The 24,050-nt window shown below is 36.1% G+C and overlaps 1 long non-coding RNA gene across 3 annotated transcripts in view; it reads left to right on the forward strand.

Annotated features, from left to right (window-relative positions):
• LOC116449579 overlaps positions 1-24,050 on the forward strand; it is a 136,788-nt gene that overhangs the window by 49,271 nt on the left and 63,467 nt on the right. The window contains exons 2-3 of one of the 3 annotated variants that reach the window (XR_004242454.1): positions 11,798-11,960; positions 21,107-21,144. The exons of 1 other annotated variant lie outside the window; for it this stretch is intronic. This is a non-coding gene — a long non-coding RNA (uncharacterized LOC116449579). Of the gene's footprint in view, positions 1-11,797; positions 11,961-13,939; positions 14,506-21,106; positions 21,145-24,050 lie in introns of those variants that run through there. One more of the 3 variants, XR_004242455.1, reaches the window with a different exon arrangement.

Below are 24,050 nucleotides of genomic sequence, written 5' to 3' on the forward strand. Positions count from 1 at the left end.
TTATTATTTTTTTCAGTTAATAGCAACCTTCATACTTTGCAAGTACACTTCCAACATAGTTTTGGTGCACATTTCTTTACTATTAGCATTGAATATTTTCATGTCTTAAGGGAAAAAAATTCTTTCTAAGTTTGCATTTGACATAAAATACTTGAAACAACAAAGTTAAACAGATAATTCCTCAAGGTCATAAATTTTATACCTGTATCTTTGTTGGAACTCTGCTCATACCACATTATTAAGTAATATATAAAGTCCAAAAAAGTAGATTTAATTAAATCTACTTCTACTTATCTTCAAATATTCCCAAGAAGAAAGAACTTCACATACTTTTCATTTTCATCACTGTTAAGTCCATATACGTGTGTATATATATATATATAGACACATATACATACATAATTACTAAGCCCATATATATGCAATTATACTACCCTGCATTAGCTGTTCTTTACATGTTTTCCCAATAAGATATTGTATAGAAGATTTCACATACCAACTCCTCTGCTAAAAATCTAACTACTTCTTATTTCACCAGCACCATGTGAAGTTTAATGACATATGAATACATCATACATGTTGATCAACAACATAAGCAAGCATTAACATTTAGGCAAGAGAATCTAATTTATCACATGAAACTTCTCTTGTGTAGTTCTGTTTATATTCTAATACATTTGAGTAAAACTAGTAGGTGTTAAATGCTATTTTGAAACAACTTTGGTTCAATGATCTAAGAGAAAGGTTGGTTGACTATCATTTTAAGATCTGGTATTTCTCTCTTGGACAAAGTGATTTTTTTGGTATTTTTATGTGAGGAATGTTTGCAAAAGTATTACCCAAGGAGATAAAAAGTAAGATTGTGTACTTAGAGTGTTATGAGAGAGAAATTTGTAATGAAATTACCTCAATTTTTGTTGTACTGTCAGGGTGTGCTTTATTGGGAAAAGGGGAGAGAAGTGCCTACCTGCTTACAGTAGCTGTCTAATAGTGCTCTAAATAAGATGAAGCAGACAGGGATACTTCTTCAGTGTGTGTGCATGTGTATCTCAGTATGACTTGAAAAAATGTGCAGTCTTGATGCTGTAGAATTATGTGAGTTATCCACTCCTAGACCACAAATACTACAGGTTCCTTATCTTTCCAGTTGCAAGTTTCATGTGATTCTTGTTAAAAATTTTACTTATAGCTTCAGAAGTTTTCCAGCAGATACAAAGTCTGGAATCAGAGCATAAGACTTAATTAAGGAATTTAGGCCACTGTCTTAAATGTGCTATATATATGATAGTAGAGTGCATTACATATGGTAGGGTGCTATGTATACACTACATATATATATATGAAAATAGGGTGCAATTTAATCATAATTGTTCAATTAGAACAGTATTATATTTTCTGCTAGCTGTCAACATTAAAGGCCAAGAAAAAAAACCAAACTGCTTTAGTACAGCATTTTTACAACTTTCTTGACATAAGCATTTTTTCTGCACTCTGCTACTGATCATACACTACGCACAGGCTTTATTCTGCACTACCAGCGGTAAAACACAGAAGTGGTTATGCTTGCAGTCACATACATGTGTATATACACAGATTCTCTGCACAAATGAGGCAGCTTTGATGACACAGACAAACACACAAGTAAGAGGCAAATTACGGGGTTGCAGCATTAATTGCAGCCTGTCCATGTGTGGAAACCATATGGTGGTTGTCTTGGTTTTGAAAGACAGGTGTCTGCTAAGGTAGGCGGAAGCCTCCCTTGAAATGGCAGATGTAACCCCTTTCCCTCCGAGTTATTACAATTTTGAAAATCAAGGGCCTTTAGGCAAAGATGTGGGAAATAGGAATAACAGTTCTTTACTATTATATATATAACCAGTCAAACAAACAACAACAACTATGGCAGTAACAGCAAACACAAACCCAGTCCCAGCCTTCTCGGCTGTCGGGCCCTTTCCCCTCGGGTGCAGTTCCGCTCGCAGCCGGCAGGGGCGCTGGCGGCTCCCGGTGAGCAGGGCAGGTGCGATGGTTCCCCCGCGGCTGCAGGGGGCGCTCCGGAGCGAGCTCGGGGAGCACGCGGCACTGGTGCCCTGGGATCCCGGGAAGGGATGGAACAAAGGCTCCACAAACCGCTGGGCAGCCGATCCCGGACTCTCAGGAACAGCAGGCTGGAACGACAGGCTGGAGCGGCAGACTGGAGCAGCAGGCACGAGCACAAATCCCGGGTGGCAGACGAGATGTATCCAGATGGGAGAACCCCACGGAGGCCCAGGCAGGCAGGGCGAGCAGGGCTACAACGCAGTGAATGCTTGAAGCAGCAGTGGGGCAGGGCAGCCACAGCCCGGCCTTCAGCAGGGCAGGGAAAGAGGCTTTGGGATCCCAGCGTTGTTTCCAGCAGAAAAGAAAAACGGCCGAAAAGAGGAACCAGCACCTCCTTTCTCTGCAGCTTCTCTCTCCAGACACTGAGAGCAAACTGCCCCCACACCCAGGTGAAAACAAAAGAGTAGCCAGGTCTTTTGTCTTCTCTTAAGTATGGCCATTTGTCCCCTCGCAACATGCATATGGGAAAAAAATTCCTTTAACAGGAGAAAAAAAAAAGACTAAACTAAAACCCCAACAGTGGTATATGTCACATTTATGCTCATTATACTCAAAAGGCTCAATAAAATCAACCTACAGTATTTACCAGCAGAGTATAAACACTGCACATGGCTATAGAAAAATAGCTGCTTGCAGCACTTTTTACTTGATTTGTCCCTGGGGTTTGCATAAAGGTATTTGCAGAATATTAAAATGACCTCCCTAGACCACAGAAGTATGGTATAAATGAGAATTATTTTGATTGATTAACTAATTACCCCAAAGTACTGTAGTTTATAGTTTGCATATTAACAGGCATGTTATTAGGTGGTGGAGAGAATTAAACTACTATAAATACATCATATGGAGTAAGTGTGGTTAGATTTTTTTTTCCAAAAATATTTTTTGAAAGTCTTATTATTTTTGTTTGCCATGTATGTTTCATGCTTTGGAAAGACAAGGATGTTTCTTTCTTTATTTGCTTATTACAGTGTTTACCCCTTTTGCTTTTGACTCTTCTGGGTTTTTTTCTACTTGACTTGCATTTTTTTTATGTCTGTGGCAGTAGTCTGATAAGTGATGCAGTCCATGGGCTTCTCTTAATATGAATGCATGGATGGAGTGCTACTGCTGCAGTTTCCCACAGCTCTATGGTAGCTCTGTGTTAAAAGTCTTTTCCTTGGGCCAAGTCTCAGTTCTCCTGGCGAAGGTGACTGTTTTAGCACTAGTGTCTGTGATGCAAAGCAAGTGTGGGAGTCAGGAATTTTATTGTTGTCTTCATTATGGTATAGATCTAAATTAGGGATAAGTGACTAGATCAGGTATTATTCACTCCAATTCTCCTTTTAACAAACAAAGACTTCTTAAAGTTGTGAGATATTTGGAAGTATTGAATCAGGGGGATGGGAAGCAGGAGAATTAGTTTGTTAGGAACAATGCATCCAGCTTGGTCAGCATACCAGGGCAGGAAGAAAACATAAGAGACCACTGATAAGGGCAGAGGGAGTCTCAGACAGACATCCTGCGCTCAACCCAAAACTAGCTCAAACCAGTCTCGAAGCTTAAACCCAGTCCAGGGGTACAAAAGAGCATGCGTAGGGAAGAAAGGTGAAAAGTTCAGGATGATGAAGACTCCTGACTTCATCAAAAAGACCCTCGGAAGACCCCTACCAAAGCCACCAAACCACACTGCACAAGCGCAACGCGGATGTAAATGACTTTTGGGTTCATTATAATACGAAGCGAGGCTGGGCGGGGATAGGTGATGAATATGTATAGGCGTGTTGCGGAACTTAATGAATATGGAACTTGTAACCCGATAAATACCGAGCTGAATGCAGCTGTCGGCACGCATGATTTTGGAGGAGCGATCCCCCGTGCGTCCCAGCGCTGGAAATAAACATACCTACTTTACTACTTCTTTAGTAGTGGAGTTCTGTCCGCTCTTCAGTATCAGATAGCTTTTTTTAGTCAATACATTCTATGCACTTGGAGAATAGAAGGCACTTGATATACCAGGAGACAAATGACTGCTAAAGAAGCTTTTTGCAGCTGAAATTTTGACTTCTTGATATCTATGGAGTGGCTGATTTTGTAGTCATATTTTTTGTTTTGGATTTCTAAGTCATAAAAATACTCATATATTTTGAGAAATCTTGCTTTGAACAGCTAGTGGAAATTAAACTCCAAAACTTTTGAGATCAATACACTAAAGACCACCTATCCTTAGAAATAAAATTAAGAGAGACCCTGAAGGTATTTTAACCCTCAGACAAACACTGAAAATGCTACTGACCTGGAAACCAATAGTAGAAATAGATAAGTATTCTTTTATTTCTGTTGTGTACATGTAATAGCTGTTATTTGTAAGTGTAGCTGCATACAATATTCAGACTAATGTAAAGTTTTCAGACTTTTTAAAATTGAAGATGGTGTGTACAAATACTGTTCTTGAATGCTGTCTTCTTTTAAAGCAGAATATTGTCATTTATTTAATGAAATCACTCAAAGTAGAGTCATTTTAAATGACACATGTTGAATAGATTATTTTTATTTTATTGTTACTTGGCATCTATATTTGGTATTTGGAAAGCTAAATGTACATTTACCATGGTTAAAATAATTTGATGTGATGGTGCACTAAAACATAATTTCTTTTCCTCTCATGTTCACTTGCACTTGTGTTATGTAAAATCAATTAAGAAAAAAAAATAACATAATCATTCTTTAGTCTGTGTTAAACAGAGGTTAAGATTAAATACAATGCTTTGGAAAACCATTTATTTCAAATTTCACAAGGTCAGATGGCAGAAACTCTTCAGTGATAAACTAATATGAAAAGGATGTTTTACTTACAGGACTATATCTGTAACTCCAAACATAAGGGAAAGAAGTATAATGTAGGACTTCATCTCAGTATGTTTTTACAAATAGGAAAACTAAATCAAGGTACCTGATTAAGCCTGGGGAACCAGATGAATTATTTTGAAGAACAAATCAAGCTCCATCAGCTGCAAGAAAAGGTGAATGTTAGTCAGTTTAAGACCTGCACAAATGCATTTTCCTACTAGCTAGCTCTTCAACACCACCCAGTGCCTAACCCTGAATATGCATTTCTTTGTGATGCACAGCGCAAACTGTGAAATGTCAGCCAAAACTATAATGGCACATTAGCCATGGAGTTCAGCAAATTACTTGTGGTCAGAGTACCGCTGTAATTTAAGTCTTGTAGTGGCTACATGGAATATATTTTGGATTTGAAACATATGTTAGCTAGCCTGAATTCTCTGAGCAGCATCATCATGTTGTTAGTGCCCCACAAGCCTCATTTATTTTGCTTGTGTGTCCTCATGAAAACATGTCATGTGGACATCCTGTTGCTCCAAAAGTATTTAAGGCCTGTTCAACTCACAAGTATTAAACCCTTAAAGAATTCCTTGCTTTATAAATCAAAAGGTTTTTTACATTTTAAATAGCTTTACAGTATAGGTGGGCAGAATACTCATTCAGTGATCAGTGGCAATATGGTTTTGAGTTACTTCTTTCTGAAACTGCTGGCATAAAACAGAAGCAAGAACTGAAAATCCTCTGTTTTATCCAGAAGCTCAGTCCTAAAATCATAATCCTTGTAAATATGTTTCTTTACAAGAGACTTCGGAAAAAAATATTATTAAAAGATGAAGTTTATCATTGTACGATTCTATACTGGTGCTTGGAGAAGCCCCTGCGCATAATTAACACCACTGATAGGAGGGCAACTGCTGTTGTGCAACCAGTGTTTTGATTTGTCATGATTATTCCTTCTCAGAGAATATTTAGGGTAAAATATTAGACTTGGTGCAGCTTATGCCTATTGTGTAGTAAACTTCAACTATCTTATCTTCAACGGAGCACCTGTGCTTTGAGAGTAAAAAATATTTATATTCATTCACAAGTTATGCTATGTTGGGGTTTTTTTCACCCACTTAGTGTACTTTTACACCTCTACCAGATTTCGGAGATTTTGCCAGAAGTCTTGAACAACACAAATATTTCTGAGTTTTGGATTTTTTTTCTGTGGAATAATAACAAGTTTTTCCATTCTTTCCTAAATCTAATTTTATAAGAGACTTAATGCAGATCAACACCCCACTGAGCAATACTTTACTCACTAAGTGTCTAATAAGTTTTTTGCTAAGTTGCTGAATTGGGAAAAACAAGAACTCAATCTCCATAAATTGACCTTTTAGCTTCAGCTGAGCAGCTCTCTACTGAATAATAATTGTAAATAAATAAGCCTAAACAAAATGACAACAAGCATAAGCAAGCCAGTGAACAGGAGGGTTGAGCTGTTTAATGAAGCAAAATGTAAGCTAAAGCCAATGTTGAGACCGAGGCGGGGGGACTGATGTCCTCACCAGCAAGGGTGCAGTCTGGCAGGACTCATGAGAGGAGACAAGCTCGGGTAACAGCCCTATGGTGCCCGTGTGAATCCACAGTGACAAAGCAGGTCCAAGTCAAGCCTATAAGTCATATCAACAAGGCCGGAATCAGCAAGATAAGGGAACAAAGCACAGGAATACCCATGGCACAGAATAGGGAAAGGACAAGGCTGATGGCTGCAGAGCCTCTTGGTGTATTCAAGACCTCAACAAAAGCCAAACCTAACTTTTAGTGAGCCAAATTCATATTCAGGTTTTCTAGTGATACATGAAAAAGTGAGAGACATGAAGAGGAGAAGGGCAAATATTTGCTTTGGCACAGCATGTTCCACCGATGGTGAGTATTAATAAAAAAATCAAGAAAGCTGATTTCCCAGAAATGTCAGTTCTTGTGCAACTTCTTTTTTACACAAAGACCAGGTGGTGCAACATATGTGCATGATGTGTGAGTTCCATCTCCTCCTCCTTTACAGAATTTCCAAGGCTACATTTCCTACCTCCTAGTCTGTTCCCTGGCGTGTCCTACAAAATAAGAAAAGGTATTTAATGGTGTTAGATGATCTGATGTTGACAGCATGAGATCAAGCAACTTAACCTGTTCCTCTAACCTCCCTGATTTATGAATTCTGTACTCATATGAGAAAAATAATAATTTCCTGAGCCTTAGAAAACCCCCACCACTTTAAAAGATTGCTTAGTAGCCATGGCCATTCCAGTTAGATTCCTTTATTCATCCAAGAAGCTTTGGTGTTCTCATAGGCAACGCCCTTCCAGAGGCATAAATGAAAGCTCCAGCTAACAAACCAGGGCCCCTAATTTTAACTTGCAGGATAGTATTTCTTCCAGAAAATGCTAGCAAACAAAAAGGTATCATATCATCAACCTCTGGTTTTGTGCAGAACTCTCTGATAAAGGAAATTGAGAGTTAAGCAGAAAAAATAATAGAAAAATTTAATTATTCACTCACTGTGGTTTATTGGAATAACTTAGAGATGTTGCAGCATTCTATGAATGTTAAATACATATAGAAGTCTATTCAGTAAATAAGACTTGGTATTTTTTATTAGTCTAATCTTCCTAAATAAAGGTATTTAAACCTAAATATAGGAGAAAACGGTCTGATTTATTACCACAGAGTCTGCTCCTTATTTATTTTAGTAGAAAATGCTGATGTCATAAAACATGGTATTTGACACATATGATTAATACAGTCCAAGTCTTGTAATAAATCATTGCAATTTTGACAGGAATACCTAATCTCATATATTACAGAACATCTGACTTTTTTTTTTTTTTGTATATTTTACTAAGTAACCCTTTCCCTGGACATGTAGTAGAAGAACATGCTCTTACATGGTATTCATGTTTCCCTATTAATTCAGCATCTAACACAATTCCAGACCATTGAATTTGATGAACAATGACAAAACAGAATCATTGATGACTTCACAGGGAAAAAAATCTACTTTGCCCACAGCAGTTCTCCTTATTTCTGTGGACAAATTTTCCCTTTTCCTTAGTCAACAAATAGTGTCACCAACATTTAACTCTTTAAGGAAAAATGCAGATTAGCCTTTATTATTGAGGGCATAATCCTTTTCAATTTTAAGTTTCATTTTAAATCAATATGTATGTCTCTAACAGATTAGTTATATCAGCAGCTTTTTGAACTGACAATTTTTTAAATTATCTCTTAGTGCTCTTATTGCTGGAAGGATCAATGAAATTTTACTAAGATTCAATATATATTTGATGTATCAATCTAAGATTAAATTATATTCAATTCAAAAAGTTATTTTTAATAAAATCTGGTCATAAATGAACTAGATATATAGTTAATTTTCTTAAATTATAAAATTCACTATTAATGTACTGCTTTGGGTGAAAATTTTTCCTGGAGTTAACTCCATTTCAAGTTAGAACTGTCACTGATCACATCATATAGTGTTTGCCATCTACTAAGGAATCTGAAACCACTGAGTCAATCACACATTTTTAACAATGAGAGTGGATCCCACAGGGTGTTTTAATACAGTGACTACCAGCTATAGACAGATGTAACTCTTCTTCCCAGATGTAAAGGTCTGCCTGTGTACTTACTGCAATACTAGGTCTGAAAGACATGTAAATAAGCAAAATTATTCTAAGTGTAATTTCAGGAACAGACAGAAGTGATTTCACTACTATCCTTAGGAAGCAAACGATATTTGGTTTTTTTATGTCACCTACAGATAGATCTTCATGATCTCCATTCCAAATGCATGTGAAACACAGAAATATCACATAGACACTAATTTTGAAGTATTGAAAAAAAATCACAAAATTTTCAACTGCAAGTTCACCAAGCATTTCTACAGACATTTACCAAGGCACATTTTCTTTTCATACCTAATCTAACTTTGGCATGTTGCCCAGTCTTTTTTCCTCCTCTTCCCCTGTATCATCTATCTTCATGCAGCTTCCCAGAAGGATGAGTTGGTTCAGCTCACTGATGACAGAAAGTACACTTCTCAGCATGTGGGAGGGAAGAGAGGATTAATTTTCTATCAAGCGAATGTTTCAGTCAACTCATCCTGTGGGCTCAAGCTTGCAAGGGAAAGGATTACAAGTGTGTACATGGTAAACAGGACCTTTCAGCAGATGACTTCAGCTGCAGTGAAAGACTGTCCTTGTCACTCTGCAGTTGGGAGCCCAAGAACATAGGTAAGATTACTTGGAAAATCTTCAACAGACATCGAATGGCCAAGCAGTTTATTCATGTATCATTCTTCTGAAAGACACACTTCTTAGTGAAAGGCATTATAGATTTTGCTATTGCTTGGTTTTGTGGTTTAGTTATATGGGATATGATGGGGATCATGAGTAAGTCTAAAAGTATTTTCATGGCTGTGCTGAGCCAGACTAGAGATCACTCTAGTACTAGCCCTATATACTGTTTGACAGTATATGAGGAACAGACACTTAAATAAAGCCATACAATAAAACTTACTACTTTGTCATACCATTCCAGAAACCAGGAGAAAAGGACCTTTTAGAGCTGTAGCTCCCGTTACATCTTTATTAACAGGCAATTACATCAATTTGTTTAAAGCATTTATATGTTATCCTTTCCAAATTAAAATACTATATATTTAGTAGGAGTTTACTACAAATAGTGCTTTGCATTATTGCACAAAATTATAAAGTCTTCTGGCTCTTCTCATTCATCTTCCAAACTCTGATCTTAGGTAATTTATAAACATGTTAAACTGCAGAGACTTCAGTAATAAAAAAACAAGAAGGAAAAAAGAAAGAAAGAAAAGAGAAAATGTGATCGGTCAGTATCTGTGTCATCTCTCTGTTCTGCATGAGTGCTCAATTTTACAAGTTCTATTTCCTGACCTCAGCTTCGTTAAACTAGAATCTTATTTTCAAGGCCCAGATAAGCTTCTGGTGTGATCCAAATACTTATTAACCTGTAACTCAAACTGGGTTTAGGGACCTGTCTTAACCATTTTCAGTGATTTCTTCTCTAAAACCAAAAAAGGGGAAGATCTTAATTTGGAAGTTGGAAGAAAAATGAAGACCCTTAATCATCAGGAGTGTCTAACTTTTAGTCAATTTTTAAAAATTTTTTCTGCTAAATTGTAGGTAAGAAAGAGACTGGGAGCCAAGGAAGTGAATGAGAGAATGAAACAACCATTTCTTTGAGACAGCAGCTATTATTTCTTTGTAGCTAAATTTGATTTTTGTTTCTCATATAGCTAACATAGCTAATATTAGGGCTCTTGATCTTTTTTTCTTTCTGGCAGAGGGTGATGCTTATATGCCAAATGAAGATGAAGTGTTTCAATTTTATCATGAGGTATGCCAGGCAAAGTCAACTCAAAATAAAGGAACAAAATTAAATTCTTCATACATAAAGGTACAATGGAAACATGTTTTTTAATTTGGTGTTCTGGGTAATTCAGAGGCTAAGAAATAACTTTTATAGAACTACTATAAAAAATCTGTTAAATTGCTCGAAGTGGTTTCTGTGCTTCTAAAGTACAAAATTTCTGGACCATTTAACCTGGTGTCTGGCATGTTCTCACAGTGTCTCTCAAAGCTGCAGTTAAAGAACTGTAAGTTTTCATACTGGAAACAGTTGTTTCTCTGTAAATCAGAGAGTGATTTAAAACTAAATGCTTCTAAGGATAGTCTGGCTTAATTTATATGGCTTTGGAAGTGTTCCAGCTTAGGCTAAGAAAAGAGTAATATTTCTGATGCTGGTCATTTTGGCTATATAGTGTGTACCATGCTATAAAAATCATCTGCTTAAAGAAGATCTTAACACTTCCAAGCTTATTTCCTGGGTAAAACTACCAAAATAGTTTTAAACATAATAAATCACACTCTCTGTCACCCATTGATATCTGCAATCTACAGCATGTTTAAAGTACGGCATATATGTGAAAATTCTCTCCTCTTCATAGCTAATATAAAAGGCAGTATCATATTAACAGTAGGTTGGTCACATCAAGATTATTTGTTTCTAGGGATATCTGAAAGCACTGAGCATTCTGGGAGATGGAAACATGTATGCAATAAAAGCAGATACGAATGAACATAAATCCCTGGTTGGACTTTTTTTTCTATAATTTGCATCCGAGTTGAATCTAACTGCTTCTTCATGTTTTATGGAAGAGAAAATGTGCTGACATGAATGACAATTCATGGGAATGCAACCTGCCTGACTTGTAGGTCCATGAAAGTGTTGGCTGCCTTCTGTGACTGTAAATTTCACCACTGGCCTCTGATAGAAGGCCAGTCTGAGAGGGACTGTTCCATCAGTCTTCCCATCAGTTTCTTCTTCAGATGCAGGTTCTATTCACTTTTGTATAAAAGGCTGTTTGTGTAAGGGTTTTGACTTTTCTTGTATGGAATTTCAGACATACCTAAGGGGTATAAATTCAGCTCTTGAACCACTCTTGCGAAAGTCACAAATAATAAATAAATAAGGCTAAAATGCATCCTTTATTCTAGAAAATTGGCAATGAAGCATTAGGTTTAAAATAAGGTGTTTGCATATGTTCTATGTGTCATACTGCCTGCTATTATGGGGATCTGGTATAATTGGTAACAAAACTAATAATTTCCAGCAGTCAAGAAATTGGGTAGGCCTTTTCATAGGCCTTTTGATACTAAATGCATAATGGATTAAGTTTGCCTATGCTTCCTTGTGGTATAAAATTTTTTTAAGTGGGTATAATGTTTGACTGTTTTATTTCTTAGGCTTTGTTTTACAAGTAACAAGCAATGATTTATATTTCTTGCAGTTATTTGCCACATATCAGACAGCAAACAATTTCACTTATCTTTCTTTACATCAGCAAGAAATGGACTAGCCTAAACCAAGGTTTTTTATTGGAATGTGAAAGACAGATGGGAGATGAGGAAGACAAAGTTGGACCTTATCCAGTTTTTTATTGCAAGTCATGAGTAAGTATTGTCTGAATGTTAAAGAAATCACTAAATCAGAATGTAAGCATAGGAGTTTTCCCCTTTTCCGGAGTTAGATCATTAAATAAGAAATCCTCCCTTAATTCTGATCCTCCAATGTATTGTAATCCTTTCAAGACATTAAATATTGCTGGATTAATGGTGGTTAGTGTAAAGCTTTGCTACAAAAACACATTTTTGTTAAGCAGTAGTAATAATTTCCACTTGGAATTCAGATGCAGGTAATTGAAAAGCCAATATGTACCTTCTAACAGAAAATGTGTGACAATACACTATTCTAAAATTCGCTTTTCTTGTTTCTCAAAGCATTCTATAGCCATCCCCATACTTTTGTACATTATAGTTAAATGATTCATGATTGCAAGATGCTTTACAGAAAAGTATATTGTTCATTTTCCTATTTCCAGAGTCTCCCCATTGTCTTAGTGTACAAAAGTAAAAGCTATATAAAGAGTATACAGAAGAAAAAGCTTTTTTTTTTTGCTTATTTTTGCAAAAGTAAAACTTGCTTTTGCTATTCCCTGTTTATTTACCACTGGTTCAGTTTACCATTCTTGCTTTCATCTTTCAACTTTTAGCCTGCAGACCCAATTTTCTGTTTTTGTCTCTCATTTTTCCCTTTCCTGTGAGCACTGACAATTTGTAGTCAAAATTAGGAATTAAAAAATTTGCAGTGTATCTGTTTCAGTTTTCCTGAGTATGTGATTAATTTGATTTGACATTCAGTTCAACATTTACTTCCCACACATTCTATTTCAATATTATTTTCAGTCTTTTTTTCCAAAATTAAACCTAAAACTTATCTTTTACCCCAAATTACTATATTTTTATCATTCAGATGCAAGGGATAAATATTATAATGCAAAGATATTTTTCGCATTTTCTGACTAATCAAGAGTCAATATAAAGTGAAAATAGCAAATTAATTATTTTTTGTTACAAATCTGTTTGAGAAAAATACTTTAAAACACAAGAAAAAATGTAGTCTTGGATTTAAGTTTTGGGTTCATGTGGGTAGATTTTGATAACACTGAGAGTGGCAGCTGTGGCTTCTGTGAAAAGACACCAGAAGCTGCCCACATGTTGGGCAGAATCAATTCCAGCTGGCTCCTAGAAGCATGCCTTGCTGGCCAAAGTTGAGTCTCTCAGCGACACTGATAGCATCTCTGTGATAATATATCTAAGATGGGGTAAAAAATGTCTGTACAAAACAGCTGGGAGTGAGAATATGTGAGAGAAGCAGCCCTAGAGACACCAAGGTCAGTGAAGAAGGAGGGGGAGGAGGTGCACAGATTCCCTTACAGTGGGGGGCTCAGGCCGTCGTGAGGAAGGCTGTCCCCCTGCAGCCCATGCAGGGCCAAGGTGAAGCAGATACCCCCACCTGCAGTACCTGCAGGATCCTACACTGGGTCAGTCTGTTCCTGTAGGATTGTACCCCGTGGAAAGGACCCATTCTGGAGCAGTTCTTGAAGAACTGCAGCCTGAGTGTGATGAGGAAGAAGAGTCATAGATGCATTGTTAGGAACTCACAACCCCTGTTCCCATTCCCCAGCACTGCTCAGGAGGTAGAAGAGTCAGAGTGAAGCTGAGCTTGGAAAGAAGGGAGGGGTGGGGAAAAGGTGCTTTTAATTTAGTTTTACTTCTCACCACCCTATTTTTTGCAATTACTTGAAATAAAATACATTACTATCCCTAACTCAAGTCTGTTCTGTCCTTGATGGCATTTGGTAAGTCGTCTCCCTGTCCTTATCTTCATCCACAAGCTTTTAATGATACTTTTTTCCTCTGCCCTTTTGATGGATGGGGACAGGTAAAACATCTGTGTAGGCACCTGGCATCCAGCCAAGGTCAATACAGCCCATATATGAAAATAGATATAAGCAATGCCTTCAACTTTAAGGACCTTTAGGAAATTTAGAAGAACTCTCTCTCAATCTCTCTCTCTCTCTAATTTCCAGGTGAAAACCTTTCTAGCAGAAATCTCTTAACTGAAGTTTTCATTGTAAGAAAATAAATTACAATGGAAAATATTGTGAGTTTCTCAATCTTTCTAGCACAGAGAAATAAAAAATTAAGTTGATGATTTAAGAAGCTTGTTTTCCTACAGTATCTAAGCTAGGTATGTAATTTTAGATTCCATAAAAGCTCCTCTTCCAGGTGCTCATTAATGTATGAAGCCGTAACTGAGTGTCCCTGATTGTACTTATTTCAAGACAAGAGTCAGTGGAACATAGGAGTTAAATATTCGCATGTTACTGGAAAAATCCTTTAAAAACTTTGTGGCCTGATGTATATGTTTTAGGTTTGCTGATAAATTTTGTTCAGTTCCATGACTTATCTGCAACTCTTTTTTTTTTCTTAATCTGATTATTTTCTTTAAAAGTTTTGCAGTCAGTGTTCAATACTGAGACAATGTTAGGATTTAACATAATCTGATCTCTGTGACAGCACATTCATTAAGCTGGTTTCCACCTAACACACAGAATTGTTGAATAGTGTGGTCATAATTATGTGGAAAAGATGATTCATACCCTGAGAGGTAAGAACATTTACTTACAGGAATAAAATCACACTAAAAAACTACAACAACATATAAATGCCCCACCCAATAAATATCTGTTAAATCTGCAGGTTTTAAACTTACAAGAATGTTTGCTCTTAATTTTCCTCTAGCGATAGATTGCAAATAACTTTCTGCATTTTTAGTTATTTCTTGAATGACTCTTCATATATTCCTACAAATCTAGAAAAAATTACTGTGCTTCTCAAACATAGTATCATCCTATACTGGTCCACTATAGAAAAGTGCATTTTTGGAACAATATGATGGAAGGAATACAAGGCCTTCTTGTGGTGATCTCTTTATCCATTGCTTTCCCTATTCTGCATTGTTCTCCCCCCCCCCCCCCCCCCCCCCCCCCCCCGTTTCCCTGACCCTAGTTCTGGCCACTCCCTCGGGCTCTCCCTATTGGTTCCTGTACCCCAACCCTGCCCAGGTACCGCCCCTGAGCCCCTGCGAAAACCCCCCTGTGCTGGGATCAGGGGGTCTCTCTGCCTCGGAGGGTGGCCGGGATAAGATGTGGTTAAAGTCCTCTCAAACCCTCATGGGAGGCCCTTCTCTGCCTGCTTTGCCATCACTGGTTGTAGCGCTGCTAGCTGCCGGAGCAAGAACCGCGGGGCCGTCCGAAATGGACTACGGGAGTGCAACCATGGTCGCACTGCCCTAAGCAGCCCCGCTGAGCTCGCAGGAAAGCTGCAGCCTGCTAAGCTAAATCTTGCGACTACAACACTTCCTGAAATTTCTACTGTAACCTGTTGTAACAGTGTTGGACAAGATGGACAGAATGGTAACTAGAGGGAAACACAAGCAGCAACTCTGCAAGAGTACAACAGAACAACAGACATGTCTTACTGTGTCAGATCATCCATTTGTCGATCTTCAACATTTGCAATAGGAAAAACAAAGCTGGAAGATACTTTTTGCCAAGCCCTTTCTCTGGCTCATTCCCATCATACACTCCTATTATCAACAAATGTTGTTACAGAAATATTAGAGGATACACCCCTGAAGATGAAAAATTATAATTTATTATAATTATTTTGTTTATTGAAAATGGTAACAAAATTACTTTTTAAAACTTATGTAAAAGCTCTTTTATCCCTAGGTCCAGAAACTGCTTTTAACAAAGTAGAACAAGACTGGTCCTTTTGTGGGGTGTATCTCGTCAAACACCAGTTAAACAACCATGATATAATGCACAACATAGTAACATTGTCAGACAGCTAAAAAGGAACTGGACAGAAATTGAAATAAACATTCCCAGCCCATATTTCACTCAATCAAGTTCAGACTATCAGACTGATCCTGTAACGCGCATTAGCAAATCACAGTTTTCTCAGATATATTTTTTTCTGTTTGTAATTTGTTCATGAATCACTGACATGGCATCTTTCCTTCTGAGCTGTGATTGTTACATTAAAACAGGCAATACTTTTCATATGTATGCCTAAGTCGTATCCACATTTAATTTCTATTACATTTTGTCAGTATAATAAATGTCCCTGATGTTTACAGAAAACTAATCCTGAAGATCTTCATGTATATTGGAGTCAATGGAAAGATGATTTTTGAAGGAAGGAACAGTGATTTAGCGATAGTTCTAACTGAGAAGATACCCAGTAAGGTTTTCTCAGAAGAAGAAAATAATTTAGAAGCTTTTACTCCATAGAATAAATAAAAATGTCAGACTTAGATGTCAGAATAAATTATTGGCCAAAGCAGACGCAGATCCAAACATATAACCTAGTAGGAACAGAAAAACAGGACTATTTATTTTTTAAAATATGTTTATTCACTTACTTAAGTATGCCATTTACTATAGTTCTGTTATTGCCTTCCTGCATGGTTACTAGCAGTTTTTCAAATTAATGTTATCTGTGAAATTTTCAAAGCAAATATGTTGGATAAGCCTTCAATTCCTGCTGAGCACAGACCAACTAATGTGACATTGCCTGGAGGTAAAAGCATCATTGTTCTGCATGCTTTCGGATATGGCTCTGCTTTCTTTATTTAATCCAAGGTCATTATTTTCAAACCACAGCATGTTCTCATGAAGATCAAATATTTTCCCAAGAAGGAATAATGGCAGCATGGTACACTAGAAATTAAAAAGTTAAATGTCATATAAAACATCGATCAAAGGACAGAAATGTTGTCAAAAGAGGAAATTATATTTTTATTTAAAAGATTGAGCTGTTTACACAGGGGAACAGATAATGGTGAGATACATTTTAGAACTAGGGAAAAATTATTTGTTTCTTTAGTATCAAAAAAGATTTCATTTTTCTGTTGCTGTTTGCTTTTCTTTAGTTTGCATGCCACGCCCTATTCTTCTCTCCCAGGAAAAGACATTTAAATGGTTTAGTTGAAACATCTCGATGTTGGAAGATAAGCTTGATGCTTAATATATAAATATTTGTATCAGTATTATTCTGAGGTTAAAAATTTAGGTTATGTTGTTGGATAAAATGCCAGTTCCTTAGCAAATAATTGCTGCAAAATAGAAGGCTGAAAATAAAATATAAGTACGTCATGTTCCCTGTTTTATGCTAACATATTTATCCATTTCTTAACTGATCTTGAGAAAAAGAAAATGAATTTTCATTCTGAATGATGAGTACTCTTCAGAAGAGTAAAAGATTATAAGAAGGAAAGTGGGTGTTAAGTGAAGTAGGATGAAATGAGCACACGAAGACTGAAGGTAAATAAGGAGTTTTACAGGAATCTAAAAAAGGCATTGGGAGATCAAATGCAAATATTTCCTGTCCTTCTGAGACAGGGAACTGTCCTGATTTTGGCATCCTGTAATTACTATGTAATTTCAAGTACTTGCTTAAACCAGTGTGTAACACATTCCAATATTTCCATTACCGATGCTGTGGTGATTTGTTAATGATTACTTAGTTCAGACCTGCAGATTCCTGCATCAGCCTTGTTGGATAAAATACAACCATAGAAATAAACAATGAATAATGGCTTATTTCTGAACTTGTGTGCTGGTTTACCTCGAGTTTTGCTGTAAACCTTGCATAGGTCACCGAGCTATGAATATCTATGTTCGACCATCTGAGAGCCTCCTGTATTACTCAATTCACCCACAAAAGTCTGAAAATCAAACCAGTGATACTGCTCTAGTTTTGAATCCTCTGTATCCATCCAGATAAGCACATCAGAGATAGTTTAGATGCATTTGGTGTGGGTTTAATGCCTATGTGCATCCTTGGTCACCTGTAACAATGCCATCTCTTCAATCTACCTTAAAATCCTTTGTGGTAATATGATCAAAGACTATGCACTGATAATATATGCACAGACTCTTAAAGCCATCTAAAGGTCACAGCTATGCCAGCAGATAAGGCCTAAGTCAAAGATTCAATACATTTTTCATACATGCATTTCTCAATGCAAACATTTCTAATAATGATCATCCCAATTAAAAGTGTATGCATCTAATTGAGGCTCCAAAAGAGCTTTTCTGTGTGAAGTGTTTTCACATGCCTTTTTTCTTCTTGTCCCAAAGCACATATGTTCAAAGAGATTTAGCAGGTGAAAGAGTGGGGGTTTGGTGGTTTTTTAAAGAATAAAATATTAAACATAAAATATCGGCATCACAGTGATGTAAAATGTGATTATTCCATTTTTGCTTTGCAACATTTTGTTCTTGTGAACTAAAAATGCTAGGAAAACATTATCATATTGAATATTTTAATTTTTAATTTTTCATCTAATTATGAAGTAGAAGAGATTTTTTTTTTAATATTCCTTTGGCATTAAGGAGTATTTGGCATAATTACATTCCTAGTAGCTTCCAAGAATCTACTCTTTTGTGGCAAATAATGGAATGCAGGAAGGTAATTTCTGTCAGATGCCTGTTCTTTTGAAATAGTGATCTTCGTCACCCTGGAATCTAATTTGAACCATTCTGAAATTACAATTATGGTGAACAGTATTAGGATTTTTTGATTCCTGACACTAATGCTGTTATCTTTATGGACTCTCTTGTCTAATCTAAAATACTTCAGTGTTAGGAATACAATTAAATATAAATATCACTGTATTTGAGTAATTACCTATTTAATTTTTTTTTAAAATGGCACCAAATCCTATTATGAACCACCAAGTGCATTATAAATTATCCTTATTTTTTCTTCCTTTTTAATAGTTATTGAAATGAGATGATGCTGGCGGGGGTTAAACTAGCAAATTCCCAGGGTTGAAGCAGTATTACTAATGTCTTGAATCATAAATGTTAAATTACTTGATATAAATTGACAAGAAAGTCGATTAATGCATTAATTACCAATACTGTGAATCTTAATTAAGTGATCTAGAATTAAATTTGTACTGTAGCAAACCACTTGCATTACAAATAAAGAACCAATGTATACATAGAGATAAGTAACTCTGAGGAGAAAAAACATGGAGCTGCACATCTTCTCATTTTAAAATCAAGAGAAAATTAAACCTTTGTAGATATTCCTTCAATGAGTAAGAAATTGTACTGTGAGAAACATTAATCTGTAAATAAATTTCTATAGGAAGAAAATAAGAAATTATGCAGGAATTAACAGGATAGCTGTCAGATCAAAGGTTCTGTCTGACTCTGATAGAGGACAAATTCCACCGATTCTAACAATTTTTTTCAGACTCCAGTATTTTCAAAACTCCATCTGATTTCCATATTTTTCCTCATGAATGATCTGTATCTCTTATCTTATAGGAAAACTTAGAGTAAAATTACCATGAGCTATATATGTTCCCTTGAGCACTAGTTTCCCAGTCATACACTTACTTTATTCCTAAATTGGTAGGAAGGTATCTCAGAGGTAACTATGTTCCTAAAGTATCAATTAATCACAGAATTAATCAATTAGCATACAGAAAGAGGAGAAGGGGAATAGAGGCTTCAAATTATCAGGAGACAGAGAGTATAGGATTCATACATATCTTTATCGTTAAAGTTATGAAAACAGATATTCGGCAGGTCCTTGGTTCTAAATGGCTTCTGAGGAACAGAAACCATGAATGAATGAACTGGAGAAGCAAAAAAGGAAAAGAGCATGGCAGTGAATATGCATGAAAATGCAATAGGAGAAAAAGGGAAAAGAGTTTGAGAGGTAGAGAAGCAAAAGGGGGAGGAAAAGATCCTTGTGTTAGAGAAAGGAGAAAGAGCTGTGAAGGCAATCATACAAGAGAAACTGAAGTTGACATTAGGAAGTTCTACTAAGAATAAAATACACATCTTATAACTAGAATAACAATAAACCACCGAAAAACTCAGTGCCAGTGAAAAACGGCATAGTTAACATACACGGATGTGGTTATGGATGAGATGCCATTCTTTTCAAGTATGATATGAAGATAGATTAGCATTTAATACGAACAAGTATGATGAAGCTCTGAATTTCTTTTAAACAATTATAAAACCTGTGACTAGCACTGGCTGGAGCACGTCCTGCCTTTTGCCATGCTGTCTTACAGGCTGGCTGCTGTACTGGAGTTATCCATCCTGGCTGCCTTATGCCTGTGTGGAGACAGGACATGCCTTACATCAAACTCAGTATTGAGCTTGCATGTCATTAATTATTTTTCCTTTACCACCCTACCTTTTTTTTCCTTATGTTTTCCCTTTGTACTATAAATCCCAGGTTCATCAAAAACATTGGCTGGAACAACACTCAGTTTAACAGGAACTGAGAATTTACTCAAGCAAATCTCTTAATTCATTTCTCTTAGCTATACCAGATTATACACTATAATAATTCTGGGACAGATTTCCAAAGGTGTTTGTGTATTTGATTTCCATTCAAATAGTTAAATCTATAGAATTTAAGTATCAAAATATTTTTCAAAATGTATTCTTTGTTCATATTTTATAAGATTCCAATTTACCTTCCCCCCTCCATACAACCGGCTGTCCCTGCCCCACAGAAAAATCTACAAAATTAAACCAAAAAACAAACAAAAAACAGTGATTCACATATGTTGAGCTCTTGAGAAGCAAGAAATCTAGGTCCAATAAAATAATCATAAAATCAAGAAAGTATTTCCTATTTCCTTCATACAAGAAGATCAATATTCATCATATGTTTGCATAAAGTCAAATGCCTTATTAATTTTTTCTTTACTCATACATGTATGTTTCTATTTAGCTTTCTTCATCTCACTCATAGGGATAAACAGTAGGAAAAAAGTGACCTTGCTCTTGCAAACACACAGTAGGGGAGGCCTCGTGTTTTCAGCTGTTTGATAGATGAAAGATGATCTAGGGTGAAAAACCTTTTAATATTTCCTTGTGGTGACAAGAATTTATTCTGGGCTCTGTGGCTTAACTCCGTCTATGAGACAGTCAGATGCCAGAGTTTCTGAACAGCCCAACTTTGACTTGACAGTATCTAGATTTACACTTCTTTTATGTAATTTTAAAGTATATTATTGAAAATGCTTAAAAACTTTGAAGTAGAAATTTTGAAACGTCAGATTTTTTTAATTACTGAACAATGCCATTCTTAGCACCATCATACTTTAGAGGCACAACAATGTTGATTTTTCTGTTATTTAATAGGACTGGGATGAAATTTTGAAATTCTGCCTGACAACAGGAAAAAAAAGGATGGAGACGAGAAGAGAAAAAAAAGAAAAGAAAAAATGAAAGAAACGAAAAAAGAAAAGAAAAGAAAAGAAAAGAAAAGAAAAGAAAAGAAAAGAGAAAACAGAGGAAAGAAAATTGTTTTGTGCTTTATAATTTTCAGCCTCTACACAGGTAGCTGAAACATACAAGAAAGAATTATATCAACAGATGTTTAAAAATACAGTATTATCAGTATGTCCAGAAGTATGTGTTATTATCATGTTGAGAATATAAATATATAAATCCTCCAAACGCTTCTATGCCTTTTGAATTCCCTATTGTGTTCTTGAAGACAGTGACCCAATTTATTAGGGTTTCTTCACCTCATTTTAATTTCAGAATACTCAATTAAAATTTGTAATTATCATCTTGACTGTCATAACTTTGATAACTTTGGAACAAGGAGTACAATTCACATCAAAAGGGATGAAATGCTGAGGTTTTCTTTTTTTTTCCTCCCCCTGCCCTTTGCTGTTGTGTGGTTTGAGTTCAGCAGTGAATGATTTTGAAATTTCTCAAGCATATAAAGGCATTATAAACAATGAACAAAAGAAAGGTCATTCCTTGTGGTTTCTGCTGATTTTTATTCATACAGTAACAAAAACAATTAGAGGCCTGCTGAGAAATATAAAACTATATCAAGGGGCACACCTTGAGGCATTATGAATCTAATGAGTAAAGCAAGTAATCACCACCATTTTAGTGTTTCAGCTCTAACAGGATCTTAGTGTGTGCTTGTTAATCAAATGAATTCTGAGACAACACCTTTTTGGGTGAAAAATGTTGGGGAACTGTCATGCTGTTAAAACACCTTAATAAGCAGGGTATCACTCTAAAAAGCTCCGGCTCCTGCAGTAAGGACTGCTCCCTCTGTCTCTTCCTCTTCTGTGCCTACCCCCACTCTTTCCACCAAGTCTGTGTTTTGCATGTGTGCAGTAGCAGATATGATCAATACTTCAGGCAAAACAAAATCTAAGTGTGCATATGAGAGGGAAGACTGAAGGTTGCATCTGTTCAGTCCTATACCTAATAGTGGGGAAGCTTTACCTCACTGCCTAGCTCTGAACTAGAGCTAAGATGTGCTGCCAAAGACATCTTTTGTTTGTTTGTTTGGTGTTTTTTGCTTTGATGAATATGAAATGGAATTAAGACAAACCAGAGTTTGATGGAGGCTCTCAGGAATATGAGATATGAAGCTATCTGCTACTAATTTGCCTCCAACCAAATGCTGCCTCTTCCATTTAACAGATACCCAATCCCACTCATGATTAAAAGCTTTGCCATAGAGTTGAGACTCTTTCTAGTTTTATTGAGACATGTTAAAATTCAATTTGTATTCAGTAATGAGTAAAATACCAAGGATTATAAACAAGCCATTTCAAGCCCCTTTATTCCATTTTCTGAAGCTTCTAGGCTTTGAGAAAAAAAATCACAAAAAGACAATGAATTCAAGAGAGATAAATAATGAAAAAAAATCAAATTATTTTTCATTCTGCCACTATTCAGAACTATATTTTTTTTTTTTATGAATGAAAGAAAAGTCAGTAATCGAGATAAGAATGTACCACACATTATAAGAGTTTTGCAGCAGTTTAGGTAACCAATACTATGTGGGCAAATATGGGCTAATTTACTACTTTCTTGAATAATTTTCTTCTGACTTTTTCTATTGGATAGTCTATTTTCCTTTCATTTTTAAACATGGATATAATGTATTAAAAGGATATTTAGACTATTTTGAAATACTAATGTTGATTTTCCTGGTTTTTTATTAGTGGCTTCCCATATCAACCAAATATGCCAGTTATGTGACAGTATGAACAGTATCAAATGATACTTAGGCAGGTGAAGAAGTGAAGCAGCAGTAGAAGTTTGAACCCGTGCTGACTAGATGACTCAGAGTCTATTCCAGTTCTCTCTATAAGAGAATGGATCCCTGTTCTTATATTTCAATGTTCATAATATAATTTTTTCTTTCATTAACTGCACATGGATGCAATCAGATACCACCTTCAATTACGTCTATGGAAGAATTTCTCTGCTCGGACAAAGTTTGCGCTTTCAAAAGTGAACCATCAGATTGACACAAAGCATTTGACTTCTTCACTTTATGGCACCTACTTAGTGCAATTAGTTGAACTGAGTTTAGCTCACTCTGTAACATTCCCTGAGAATTAGGAATCTAAGGACAGTATTACTCAGTTCAGGACTCCCTTTTATCCCATTATCCACTGAGTCCTTCATTTATTTCCTTTCTTTCTTGAGTTATTGTGTACCCAGATTTCTCACTTTCTATGGGAAATTTCTAATGATCTCATTAAGCATTTCATGAAGTAACACAGAGAAAGGTACTCTGTGGTGTGCTGGTTTTATTTGTAGCAGATGTCTCCATCTACATTTCAAGGTTGTTCCACTTAGCATTGGGAAATTAAATAAAGCATCATGGATATGAGAAGGTTAGGAAAAAAAAGCTGTGTAATCCAGAAAGTGGGATATTCACCTGAGTATGAAGGAAACTTTATTGCTTTGATATAATAATCTTTTCACCATTATACAGTGCATACATCAAGGCCAGAAGCTGTAAATAATTGTCTGCACAATCTTTCTCATTTGGATTGAAAATACCACTCTTTGCAGATTCTGACATCTAAGGCAAAGGGAAGAGAATTATCTACAAAAAGATAAACATCAAAATAAGAAATTGAAAAATAATGTTTCATGTATTCCAAGTGAACACACTTTTTTCTCAACTCTGGGGCTGAAAGAGGGGACCTATTTTGAAGAACATAAATGATTAGGCATATTCCAAAAATTCCCATCAGTGCCATCCCAGGAAATTAAAAAGAAAAATCCAACAGGATGTAATCATAAGGCACAC

This window comes from Corvus moneduloides, chromosome 1 (assembly GCF_009650955.1).
Source record: "Corvus moneduloides isolate bCorMon1 chromosome 1, bCorMon1.pri, whole genome shotgun sequence".
NCBI classification, from domain to species: domain Eukaryota; kingdom Metazoa; phylum Chordata; class Aves; order Passeriformes; family Corvidae; genus Corvus; species Corvus moneduloides.